The following is a 13049-nucleotide window of genomic DNA, read 5'->3' on the forward strand; positions in this document are numbered from 1 at the left end:
TTTGTGCAAAGGGAGAGCAGCAGGAAAACTTTGTGTCTGCTTTGGGGGACACAAGGTCCACGGAGCTGGGGTGGCAGAGGGAAACGCGGGCTGGTGGCAGGTGAAGTCCTGTTTCATGAGATCCCAGAGTGGCACAGGACAAAGCTAAAAGCACCCACCACCCCACTGATGAAATCCTTGGGCTGCTACACACAGTATAGGAAAAACTGCTGTCACACAATCCATTGGGATTTAAAACTTTCATTTGCAACACTTTTGCTCCAAGTTTCAAACTGCCAAAGTTTTACACTCAAGATGCAGTCGTGCACAATCCGTCTTTCAATTTCCTATTGCTTTAAGTTTAAATTTACTTCATATTAGGAAATAATTCCAACATCTGCAAAAGAATGCAGCTGATGAATCCTTGCCACGAGCACATTTACAAAGCAACTGAGTTCTCATTTCAAAACATCACTTACATCTTTTTAATCCACACTTATGGAAGACTTTTAACTACACAGTTTTGGGGCAGTTTTTATCTTTTGTATTTTTTCCGGTTTTCTCTTTTCTCTTTTTTTTTCATCCTTTTTTTTTTTTTTTAACAGAAAACACATCCTAAAGAATGTGTTTCCTTTGTTTCCTGTTCCTGTATGGAGCAGCTCCCTTCCCGCTGGCCCTGCAGGGCTGAGGCTTTTCCCCGTTGCTGGGCACAGACTGATGGAGCAGCACTGCTGAACACGGGGACACACAGAGGGAGCAGAAGCAGCTGCCTGTGTCCACCTGCAGCTCCAAGGCCCAAATTGGTTCCCCCCTGTCCCAGCTGTTGGGGGGTCACACTTTTATTGGGGTCCCTCATCTATTCAGTCCCCACCCTCCCCGGGCTGCTGGGAGTCCCAGGAACCCAAAAAGCTCCCCCCTCTTCTGTCTCCCCACTTACGGGTACTGGGACTGACTGGGCTCATACTGGGAGTGACCGGTGTTATAAATGCATATTATAAACTTGGCTTTTTGCAAGATGTGTTCTATATGGTTAAGAATATTGTGTAATGATATAATTTTTTTTAGTTCTGCTATTAGTAAAGAAAATTAGGCATAGAGGTACTAGATGATATAGTATGCTTAAACTGTCTGTTTGGTCGGGATAACATCTAGTGAACATGTAAAGGAGACTCTGCTATTGAGATACCAACTATCAGCATCTACCATCTGAAGAAAGTATGGACCAAGGCCCAAGCTGGAGGTGATAATGAAGACACAGCCAAGAAACACGCATGCCCTAAAACGGCGGACCCAAGGAGGGACCATGCAAAACAGTTCCCGGAATATGGAAACTAGTTTATGGAAAAATATGAACATTCAACAGGTTGATACAATGGAAATGGTATTTAAAGAATGACTCTGATACAGCAGTGTGGACTTGGCTAAATGCCAAGTCAAGCGGCCAAACGTACTTAGCTTTTTTTTTAATCTCCTAACTGACTCATTTTCTATTAAACCTGTTTCTGAAAATTTACATAGAAAGTGAACATTGTTTTTCACAGACTGGGCTCATACTGGGACTGACCGGGCTCATACTGGGAGCAGCCACTGCCGGCACCGGGACCCCCCAAAAACACCTCCCGGGGAGCGCCCGATGTCCCCCCGAGGGGCATCTGCTGCTCGGCTTTGGAGCCCCGCGAGCTCCAAACATCCCCCCAACAAACCCCAAACCCAGGGACCCCCCGGGATATTTGGGGCGAGCTCCCCCTCCCCGCCCCCTGCGGGATGGGGGCGATGATCCCGGCGGTGCCGCCAGTTCAGGGAGCGCTGGAGCCGCCGCTCCCTCCGCTCGTCTTCTCCTCCCGCTCCTGCCGCCGCCGCGCCTCTTCCTCCCTCCCTCCTCCTCCTCCCCCGGGCCCGGGCCCGGCCTGGGAGGGCGGGGCCAAGGAAAGGGCGGGAACTGGGACGGGAAAGGGGCGGGGTCAAGGGAACGCGCGGTCCTAAAACCGCCCGGTTTCGCCTAAAATCGCCAATTGTGCCGAAAATCCACCGTAAATCCACCGGGTTTAGCTTCAAATCATCCAAATGGGCCAAAAATCTCCGGGAATGGGACCAAGACCGAGACAAGATCAGCACCGGAACCCGCAGCAACACCAAAGCTGAGACCGTCACCGCAACTGAGACCGGCCCCGCACAGACACCGGCACTGGGACCAACATCGAGACCGAGACCAAAACCGGCACCAGAACTGGTACCGGGACCAACCAAGACTGAGACCACGACCGACACTGCGACTGGCACCGGGAGCGCTTCGGAACCGGCACCGGGAAGGCTCCAGGACCGCGGCCAGAACCGAGACCGGCAGCGCTCCGGGACAGACCGAGACCGGCACCGGAACCAGCACCGACACTGGCGCTGATCCGAGACCGAGACCGAGCCCGAAACCGGGACGGGGATCGGACCCGGAATCACTCCGGGATCGCTCCGGGACCGCCGCGCTCGCTCCGGGGAGTTTTGGCCGCGCCTCCGGGCGGGACTGGGCGGGACCCAGCTGGGAGACTCGGAGCTTCCCAAGGCTGAAAATGACTCCTTTAGTTTTTCGAATTTGTCTCCCTTAGTATTTTACACAGACCAATCTGATTGGTGACAAAAAGACAAACCTCATCAATCACACTGGTCAGACCAGAGGGACATCAAGAAGAAGTCTCTCCTAGGAAAAGGAATGAAAAACAATGCTACAGTTTTTAGAAAAACACTCCTCTTGTTTACAGAAAATTCCCTGAGAAAAGAATTTCACAAAACCAAAAGATCTCAGGCACGAAAGCAGGGCTACAATCTCTCTTGGCTTTTGCAGTACAAAGAGAGGGAGAAGAAAAAATAATTAAGGTCTAATCAAAAGGATAATCGGCAAGGTGACTTCCCAACACGGAACACACGGAATGTGGGTCACCGGGGCTCTGCCCAGTGTGGCTCCTCCAGTGGGGGCTGGAGCTGGAGCAGAGCTCGAAGCTCTTTCTGCACCGGGGGCACTGGCAGGGCTTTCCTGATGCTGCCTTGGTTGGTGTTGGGTCAAGGCTGAGCTCTGTGAGAAGCTCTTCCCACACTGGGGACACTCTTGGGGCCTCTCCCCAGTGTGGATGCGCCGGTGGATGATGAGGTTGGGGTTGTGCCTGAAGCCCTTCCCGCAGTCAGGGCAGCGGAAGGGCCTCTCCTCTGTGTGTGTCTGCTGGTGTTCAAGGAGCTTGCTGCTGACCCGAAACCCCTTTCCACACTGGCAACACTTGTAGGGCCTCTCCCCAGTGTGGATTTTTAGGTGCAAGCTCAGGCTGGCTCTGTGGCTGAAGCCCTTCCCACATTCCCCACACTTGTACGGCCTTTCCCCAGTGTGGATGTTCTGGTGCTGGATCAGGTTGATTTTCTGGCTGAAGCTCTTCCCACATTCCCCACACTTGTAGGGCCGTTCCCCGGTGTGGGTCCTTTGGTGGAGGATCAGGTGGGAGCTCCGCCTGAAGCTCATCCCACATTCCCCACACTTGTAGGGCCTTTTCCCAGTGTGGATTCTATGGTGAAAGATCAGCCTGGACCTCAGACTGAAGCTCTTCCCACATTCCCCACACTCATAGGGTCTCTCTCCGGTGTGGATGCTTTGGTGGCTGATCAGACTTGAACTCTGGATGAAACTCTTCCCACATTCCCTACACTCATAGGGCCTCTCCCCAGTGTAGATCTTTTGGTGTAGCCTCAGGTTAGCTCTCTGCCTGAAGCCCTTCCCACATTCCCCACACGTGTACGGCCTTTCCCCAGTGTGGATGTTCTGATGTTCAGTCAGGGTGGCTCTCTCTGTGAAGCTCTTCCCACATTCCCCACACTCGTAGGGTCGTTCCCCTGTGTGGAACATCTGGTGGCAGAGTAGGCTGGACCTCTGGCTGAAGCTCATCCCACATTCCCCACACTCGTAGGGCTTCTCCCCAGTGTGGATCCTTTGGTGGAAGTTCAGGTTGGCTCTGTACCTGAAGCCCTTCCCACACTCCCCACACTTGTACGGCCTTTCCCCAGTGTGGATGTTCTGGTGCTGGATCAGGTTGATTCTCTGGCTGAAGCTCTTCCCACATTCCCCACGCTCGTAGGGCCGTTCACCTGTGTGAATGCTTTGGTGGCAGATCAGGCTGTTGGCCTGGCTGAAGCTCTTCCCACACTCGGAGCACTTGTGGGGCTTCTCCCCATCACGAAGCTGCTCATGGACCACCAGCTCTGAGCTCTGGCTCCATCTCCGGCCGCCTTCCCGGCCCGGCCTGGCTCTTTCCTCCTCACATCCTCGCCAGCTGCGTTTGCAGCCCCTCCTCCTCAGGGACCTTCGGCCCTTTTCCTCTCCGTTGCATTCCTGCGCCGTGGAGCCGCTCAAAACGGCCTCTGCCACGAGCTTCTGCCGCGGGGATTTGTTCTCCCTGCTCTCCATGCTCGGCTCCTTGTCTGGGGGAGGAAGGACAAGGACAGGATGGGATTTGCCTCCGTGTCACAGGGAAGGGGAAGGAGATCCCCCGTCTGTTCGGTGCCTGCCCTCCCCGGGCTGCGGCGAGTCCCAGGAACCCTTAAAGCTCCCCCCTCTTCTGTCTCCCCACCTACGGATACTGGGAGTGACTGGGCTTACACCGGGAGCAGCCACTTCCAGCACCGCGACTCCCGAACCCTCTTCCCGGCCATCCCGCCCCTCCAGCCCCTAACGGGGTCCCGGCAATCCCAGAGGTCCCCCCCCCCTCTCAGGGTCCCCGCTTTGCGGTTCTGGGCTCTCCTCTCTCTGGGCTCCCGCTCAGGGAAGCGGCGGCTCTCCCGGGCTCCCCAAACCCGGTGTTCCCCCGCCACCGCCGGGGCTCTGCCGACACCGGGACACCCCAAAAACACCTCCCGGGGAGCCCCCGATGATCCCCCCGAGGGGCATCTGCTGCTCGGCTTTGGAGCCCTGCGAGCTCCAAACATCCCCCCAACAAACCCCAAACCCAGGGACCCCCCGGGATATTTGGGGCGAGCTCCCCCTCCCCGGCCACCTGCGGGATGGGGGCGATGATCCCGGCGGTGCCGCCAGTTCAGGGAGCGCTGGAGCCGCCGCTCCCTCCGCTCGTCTTCTCCTCCCGCTCCTGCCGCCGCTGCGCCTCTTCCTCCCTCCCTCCTCCTCCTCCCCCGGGCCCGGGCCCGGCCTGGGAGGGCGGGGCCAAGGAAAGGGCGGGAACTGGGACGGGAAAGGGGCGGGGTCAGGGACAGGGCGGGAATCGTGAGGGGAAAGAGTCGGGGCGAAGGCGACGCGCGGTCCTAAAACCACCCGGGTTCGCTTAAAATCACCAAAATGCGCCTAAATTTCTCCAAAAGGGCCTAAAATCCACCCTAACACGGATCAGGTTTGGCCTCAAATCACCCTAAGAGGCCTGCAATCCCCACAAAGTGGCCTAAAATCACCCAAAGGGCACTAAAAGCCACCCTATAGCCACAGGGTTCGGTCTAAAATCAGCCCGTTGGGGATAAAATCATCTAAAGGGGTCTAAAACCAACCAATGTCGTCTAAAATTGCCCAGACTGGTTTAAATCCACACAAAATGGCAAAAAATCCCCTTAAAACTCCTAAAAAGGGCGTCAAATCAACCCTGAAAAGACCTGGTTTGGCTTAAAATCAATGAAATGTACCTAAAGCCCACCCTAAAACCCACCAGATTTGGCCTAAAATCATCCAAAGGGGCCGAAAATCCACCCTAAACCTGCCCAGTTTGGCCTAAAATTACCCAAACCCGCCTAAAATCTCCGGGACTGGGACCGAGAGCGGGACCGAGAGCGGCAGCGGAACCAGCCCCGAGACTGGCACCGCCCAGGGACGGGGACTGAGAACGAGATTGGCGCCGGGAGCGCTCCGGGACCAAGACCGGCACCGGGACCGGCACCGGGACCGGCACCGCCCGGAGACCGGGACTGAGACCGGCAAAAAATGGCTCGAACCGCACCAAAAACGCCCCTGAAGAGACCAAAAATGCCCGAAAAGTGACAGAACATGGCCACAAAATGGCCCCCAAATGACCCAAAACTGACTAGAAATGCCACTGAAATTACAAAATACGGCTGAAAATGACCCAAAGCGTGACCAAAAATGACCCAAGAGTGACAGAAAATTGCCCAAAATGCCGCAGGATGGGGGAGAGCCCGGAGACACAGAATTCCCAAAAAATTAAAAAAAAAAATCCCCCCAAAATTGCATACAAAAGGAAAACTATAGAAAAAAAACAAACTGAAAAAAGCCTCAAAATAGCTCAAAAAAGAAAAAAACCCAGAAAATGCCTGCAAAAATTCCAGTAATATTCCCAAAATTTCCCAGACTACCCAGAATTTACCAAATTCCAAAAAATGTCCAAAAATTTCCCTAAACACCAACAAAAATCACCCAGAAAATAAAAGAAAAAAAAAACACAAAAAACCCAAACCCTTAAAATGTCCAGAAATATTTTAACCCCCCCCAAACTCCCCAAAGATTCTCCAAAATTATCTAAAAATCCCCCAACTCCTCAGATTTCTCAAAATTCCCAACATATTCCCCAAAGCCCGCAAACAGCAACAGAAAACACTCTAAAAATGCAAAAACACCACCCCAAAAGTCCTAAAACTACCTCAAAAATCCCCTCAAAATACACAAGACGTCCCCCAAAATGAAAAAAAATCCCTCCGAAATTCCCAAAAATCCCACGACCCCCTAGAACTGCCAAAATCCTTGAAAATTCACAGAAATTCCTACACTTGCTCTCAATGAAGTTGTGCAGCAGGCAGGACTTGCCCGTGCCGTGCTGCCACTCACCGAGAACTTGAAGAGGATATCTAGGAAAAAGAATTCCCCAAATTCCCAAGTTAGGACCCAAAATTACCCAAAATTCCCACGCTTGGACAGGAAATTCCACAAGTTCCTACGTTTGGACCCAAAATTCCCCAAAATTCCCCAAAATTCCTAACAGAGGCCCCAAAATTCAAAAAAAAAAAAATCCCAATAGAGCACCCAAAATTGCCCAATTTGGACCCCAAATTTCCACGAATTAGCTGTACAGAGCCAAAAATTCACAAAAATTTCCTTTATGGGCCCCAAAACTCCACTATGGAGATGCCAAGACTCCCCCAGACCCCCTCACATCCCATGCAGAGAACCCCAGATCCCCTATAGGGTCCCCCAGGCGCCCCCGGACCCTCTATCGAGCCCCTACATATCCCCTCAGACCCCCCTGGGGACCTCCAGACCCCCCCAGACCCCCCAAATCCCCCACAGGGACCCACAGACACCCCCAGACCTCTCCGGACCCGCTACAGGCTCCCGCTGACCCCTAGAGATCCCCTACAGACCCCCCAACCCTCCAAAACGCCACAGAGACCCCCCAAATCCCCCACAGACACCCAGACCCCATTTAGGGACGCCCGGACCCCCTTTACGGACCCCGCTGGACCCTCTACAGAGCCCCAGACCCCGACAGAGCCCCGAGACCCGCCCAGCCCCCTTTAGGGATCCCCAGACCGCCCCAAAGCCCCTACAGACCGCCCCAAATCTCCTGCAGATCCCCCACCAAATCCTCTAAGGAGACTTCCAGGTCCTCTCAGACCCCTATAGATCCCCTATGGATCCCCTATAGATCCCCTATAGACCCCCATTCCCCCACCGCAGGTCTCGGACACGCCGGAGCCGGCTCGGGGGACCGGGAACAACCATGGCGGCGCCCGGGAGAGCCACCTCTGGGTCGTCTCGCATGCGCCGGACGGAACGCGCCAGCAGATGGGCGGGGCCCAAGGGAAAAGAGGCGTGGCCAATGAAGGGCGGGGAACGAATGGAACGAGGCGGAGTCAGAGACAGGGCGGGAACTGGGAGGGGAAAGGGGCGGGGTCCAGGAAACGGCGGGAATTCTGAGGGGGAATGGGCGGGGTCAAGGGAACGCGCGGTCCTAAAAGGGCCCGGTTTGGCTTAAAATCACCCAAAAGACCCTAAAATCTCCGGCACCGAGACCGAGACCAGCACCAGAAACGACACCAGCACCAAGACCGAGACTGAATCCGGAACCGAGACCGGCACCGCTCCGGGACCCGCACTGTGGGACCGACACCGAAACCGGCACCAGAACTGGTACCGGAACCAAGACTGACACCGACACCGACACTGGGACCGGCGCCGGGAGCGCTTCGGAACCGGCACCGGCACCAGGACTGCTCCAGGACTGCGGCCAGAACCCAGACCGGGAGCGCTCCGGGATCGAGACCGAGACCGGCACCGGAACCAGCACCGAGACTGGCACCGCTCCGGGACCAAGACTGGGATTGGCACTGGGAGCACTCCGGGACCAAAAACGGCACCGGCACCGCTCCGACACCGAGACTGAGACCAGGACTGAAACTGGAACCGGCACTGGCACCGAGACTGGCACCGCTCCGGGATCGAGATCGGCACCGCGACCGGAATCAGCACCGGGAGCGCTCCGGGACCGAGACTGAGACCGAGGCCGAAACAGGGACCGGGATCGGACCCGGAATCGCTCCGGGATCGGCTCCAGGGTCGCTCCGGGACCGCCGCGTTCGCTCCGGGGAGTTTTGGCCGCGCCCCCGGGCGGGACTGGGAGGGACGGGGAGGTTGCCCTGGGCTGGGCGGGACCGCCTCGGTTCGCATCGTTCCGAGGCGGCCACCCCGGTCCAGATGATCCCAGTCTCTATGGTTCTGATCCAGATGGTCCAGCCTGTGAAATCCCAGTCCATGTGATCCCAGTCTATAAAATCCCAGTCCATGTGATCAAGAACTCTCCAAATGTGATTTACTATCAAACCACATCCCACCCACCCAGCCCCACACAATCCCGATCCCAACATCCGCCCACAAAAATATCCCCAAACCAACTGTACCATTTAGAGTTGTAACCCGTTCATTCTTATCCCATCCCCACTCACGTGGACCACCATGATACCCTGAGGTTGCCAGGTTCAGGTGACGACTTCTGGGATGTGATTCTTGAGTACTGGTATATCTAACAGTGGCTTCAGACCACGGCCACTCAGCTGCCTCATGGCCATGGGAGTGTGGCAGGATACAGAGAAGTATTAATAATGTTAACATGGTTATTTTGTTTTCATGTCACTTGAAGTGTCCCCTCGGAGTTCTCCTGCAATAGCAAAACCAGAAAAATCTGCCACCTAAGGGCAGAACATTAAAACGATGGAATTATCCAGCGGGTATTTATCCAATGTTCTTTTCCTAAGGCATCAGATGCTATCCACGCAACTTTATTCAGAGAAGTTTTCAACACAAGTGGTACTTCTCCCACCGTAGGGAGGTCTACCAAAACAGGGTGTCCCGGGTCATGAACTGGATTTTCGGGATCATTTGGTCCTCTTTGTGAGGAGATTAAGCTCAGAGGATTTGGGCAAAAAGCAGTAATTTTGGGGCACCCATTTACCCCCCATCTTTCATTTTCACTTTGCACAGCTTTATGCAACCGGCCATCCCAGCCTCCCTCTTGTGGTTTCAGAAGTTGTTTTAAAAGACCGTTAGTCCTTTCTACAATTCCGTTAGCTTGAGGGTAATAGGGAGTGTGAAAAGTCCATTTTATCCCTTCACCTTTTGCCCATTCCTGTACTACTTTAGCAGTAAAGTGTGACCCATTATCAGATTGAATTTCCTGTGGTTTTGGGAAAGTCCCGAACCATATCTGCAATGCTTTAACAGTGTTTTCCCCTGTAGCCCTTTTAAATGCCTCGGCTTGAACTGATCCAGATGTAATCTCAACCCCCACTAACACAAAATGTTTACCTCCTGATTGCTTAAAGGGACCTATGTAATCTACCTGCCATGCATCCCATAAGCCTTTACCTGTCCTCAAGTGTAGTGGGTCATCCTCTAAAGGATGTCTTTCTAGCCGTTTGCGACACTGCTCACAGGCTGAAATGCAGGTGTTACACATTTCTCTGGTAACGGGACATGCCCGGGCATGAGCTTCCTTGTATAAATCTTTTGTACCTGTGTGTTGTCGTTTTACATGCAGCCATTCTAATAAGTGCTCCCAATCTTCAGTGATTTCATCCTTTTTCAGAGGACTTAATTTTGCTAATTCATCAACTCTGTTATTCCATTCTCCTGCTGGATTATCATCTGTCTGGCGAGAGGCTACCCACCCTACAGCAAAATTCCCTTGACTTGCAATTTGTAAAATTTCTTGCCACTTTTCTTTCTGCCACACTGGAATTCTGTTAACTTCCCAATCATTCTGTTGCCAGAAAGGCAGCCATTCAGTGCAGCCCTTATATACAGCATAGGAGTCAGTGTAAATACAGACAAGAGAGGTGTTTTGTGCCTCCCTCTGGAAAACACTCCAAACAGCTCTAAGTTCCCCAATTTGGGCACTGCCTTCCCCTTCTGTAATGATCCGCTCTCCAGAAGAAGTGTGCAAAGCTACAGCTCTGTATTTCCACACTTTTCCTTCACGCTTAGCTGAGGCCTCAGTAAACCATGAATGTGCTGTTTGCTCAGGGGAGAAGGGAGGGGCTATTTTAAGAACTGAGGCAGGTTTGTCTTGGCTGCTGTTCAGATTCTCTGTGTCTTGTATTGGTAAATTTTTCACAGCGCCTTCAGTAATTGAAAAGATGTTATTATAATGCTCTATTTGTGCATACCATTTCCTTACTGAGGCTCGTTGTGCTACCCCTTCAGGAGGTGGAGTCCCTGTGATCACTATTTTAATGACTTTAAAGGGACCTCTCAACACAATTGGTTGTTTTCTTGTGATTTTTTCTACTTCTATGAGAGTTTGGGTAACAACAAATAAGCCTTTCTCCCAAGTTGTATATCTTTTTTCAGCATCTTTCAAGCCACGGGAGTAGAAGCTAACAGGTCTGATTGGGCCTTCAGGACCCCTTTGCCATATATGTACTGACAATCCTGAGGTAGCAAATCCCCATTCTACCTGAAAAGGATCTGCTGGGTGGATAGGGCCTAGGGCCTGATGAGCTGTGGCTTCAAAAATCAACAATTGTAATGCTTCTTCCTGAGAAGGGCTCCAGTCCCATTTTACTCCCTTTCTCAACAAATCATCAAGAGGTCTGGCAATAATTGAAAAATCTGGAATGTGTTTTCTCCAAAATACCAATAGTCCTAGAGCTTGTTGGAGTTCTTTTCTAGATTCAGGCATCTTGATTTGATCTAAAGAAGTTAGGGTGTCTGGTGGGATGCATGTCATACCTCCTTTCCACCAGATGCCTCAAAATTTCACTTCTTGAGAAGGTTTTTGTATTTTTTCTGAGGGGATCTGCAAACCAAGGCTTTCTAAGTGGGAAATTATTTTCTGTTGAACATCCTCCACTACTTCTTTTTCTTCCCCTCCCACTAAAATATCATCTATGGATTGGTAAACAGCTACAGTGTCAGGTTTAGATAGTTCTTCTAATTCTTGGGCTAAAGCAGGGTGGGCTAAAGTGGGGGAGTGTCTCTACCCTTGGGGCAGATGTGTGAAGGTATATTGCTGTCCCTCCCATGTAAAGGCAAAACGGTCCCTATCTTCTCGTTGTATGGGTATCATGAAAAAGATGTCTTTAACATCTATTGTTGCCATAATAGAGTGAGCTTTTTCCTGAATTGATATTATTAATTCAGCTATATTTGGGACCGCTGCTGTAAGAGGGTCTGTGTTGGCATTAAGCCGTCTGTAATCAACTGTCAGTCTCCACTTTCCATTGGGTTTTTTAACTGGCCAGATTGGTGAGTTAAAAGCGCTGTGAGTGTTAACAATTACTCCTTGATCTTTCAATTCCTGAATGACTGGCTTGATGCCATCTTTAGCACCAGAGGGTAAAGGATATTGTTTCACAGAAGTGATTTTGCTGAACGGTAGGGAAGGAGCTGTTTGTAGCAGCCTGATGTTAAGGCTGGGAGCTCCGAAAGACCAGAGAAAGCCTTCTGAGTCTTCCCATTGTCTCCCAGCAAGTATATCCATCCCTAACAAACTGTCAGGAATGTTTCCAATGACCATTTGGACAGCTATTGGGTTGTCTTCTCCGGGCAGTGGGCGTTTTACTAGAGCCATACTCATAGACTCTGTAGTTCCTAGGACATTTAAAACACAACATCGTTTTTTGCTGGGAACAAGCCCACACTTTTGGGCGTGTGTGATTTTCAATGCACTGATTTGGGCCCCTGTGTCCACAACAAAAGTTATTAATATTTGTTTGGGGCCAACTATTGCTGTAATCAATATGTCCCCTGTTCTCGGGTCCTTTCTGAGCTTCCTCAAAAACATCCAGTCTCCGTTTCTTCGCTCACTATCAAGAAACGGAGTTTCTAGTTTAAAGGAGGTTGGTGTGTTTCACTTCCCTGAAGCGGGGAGAGAGCATGCTGTGTCTCATTGCTTAAAACCTGTGTTGGGGAATGTTGTGGCTGGTTGCTCAAGGCTTGTGGAAGAGGAGGTGCACTGGGTTGTTGGTTGGATGATTCCAACACAATAGGTTTGGGACAGGGCCAATTGGAAATTATTTTAGCCAATTTATCATACGGCAATTTATCCATTACTTCTCGTGGAACTCCCCTTTCCAGCCCTAGCAACCACAGCTGCTGCTGGTTAGAAATTTGTTTTCCCTTTTCTGGTTTTTCATTAGGAGAAGCAATGTGCCTGACTCCTCTGGGTTTTTCTGGTTTGTCCTCTGAGTACTTCACTGGTCCATATTTTCTACTGTAACTTATTAACTCCTCTGCTACCTCACTCCATGTCCAAAGTTTATGACTGCTGTTAGATTGTGTGCTAGGAGTTGTAAAAGGTGAGGAGTCAGTGGAACCAGTTTGATCTCTTGTATGGCCAAGAAATCTTTCAAGTCTATCTACCGGAGCGATAGATGCTATTGTTTTTTGAAGAAGAATTGCTGTTGGTTTAAGAGACTCTGGCAGACCTCGAATTAAAGGGGTCATAATCTCAGGTTTGACAGGCTGTTGCATTGGCGACTCACAGCCAGAGATTAATTTTCTTTCCTGTATCATTTGCAAGCATGCAGCTTTGTGTATGTTTTCTAGGAGTTGGTCTGAGGTGCCGACTATTGCCAGAGGGTCGCCCGTCTCTAGG

At 51.7% G+C, this 13049-nt stretch overlaps 1 pseudogene; it reads right to left on the reverse strand.

Moving 5' to 3' along the window:
- Positions 1 to 13049, reverse strand: part of LOC136304226 (inhibitor of nuclear factor kappa-B kinase subunit beta-like) — a 114413-nt pseudogene that overhangs the window by 29811 nt on the left and 71553 nt on the right.

Source organism: Chamaea fasciata, unplaced genomic scaffold (assembly GCF_029207755.1).
Source record: "Chamaea fasciata isolate MVZ Bird 193981 ecotype frontalis unplaced genomic scaffold, bChaFas1.0.hap1 SCAF_58, whole genome shotgun sequence".
Classification (NCBI taxonomy): Eukaryota; Metazoa; Chordata; class Aves; order Passeriformes; family Sylviidae; genus Chamaea; species Chamaea fasciata.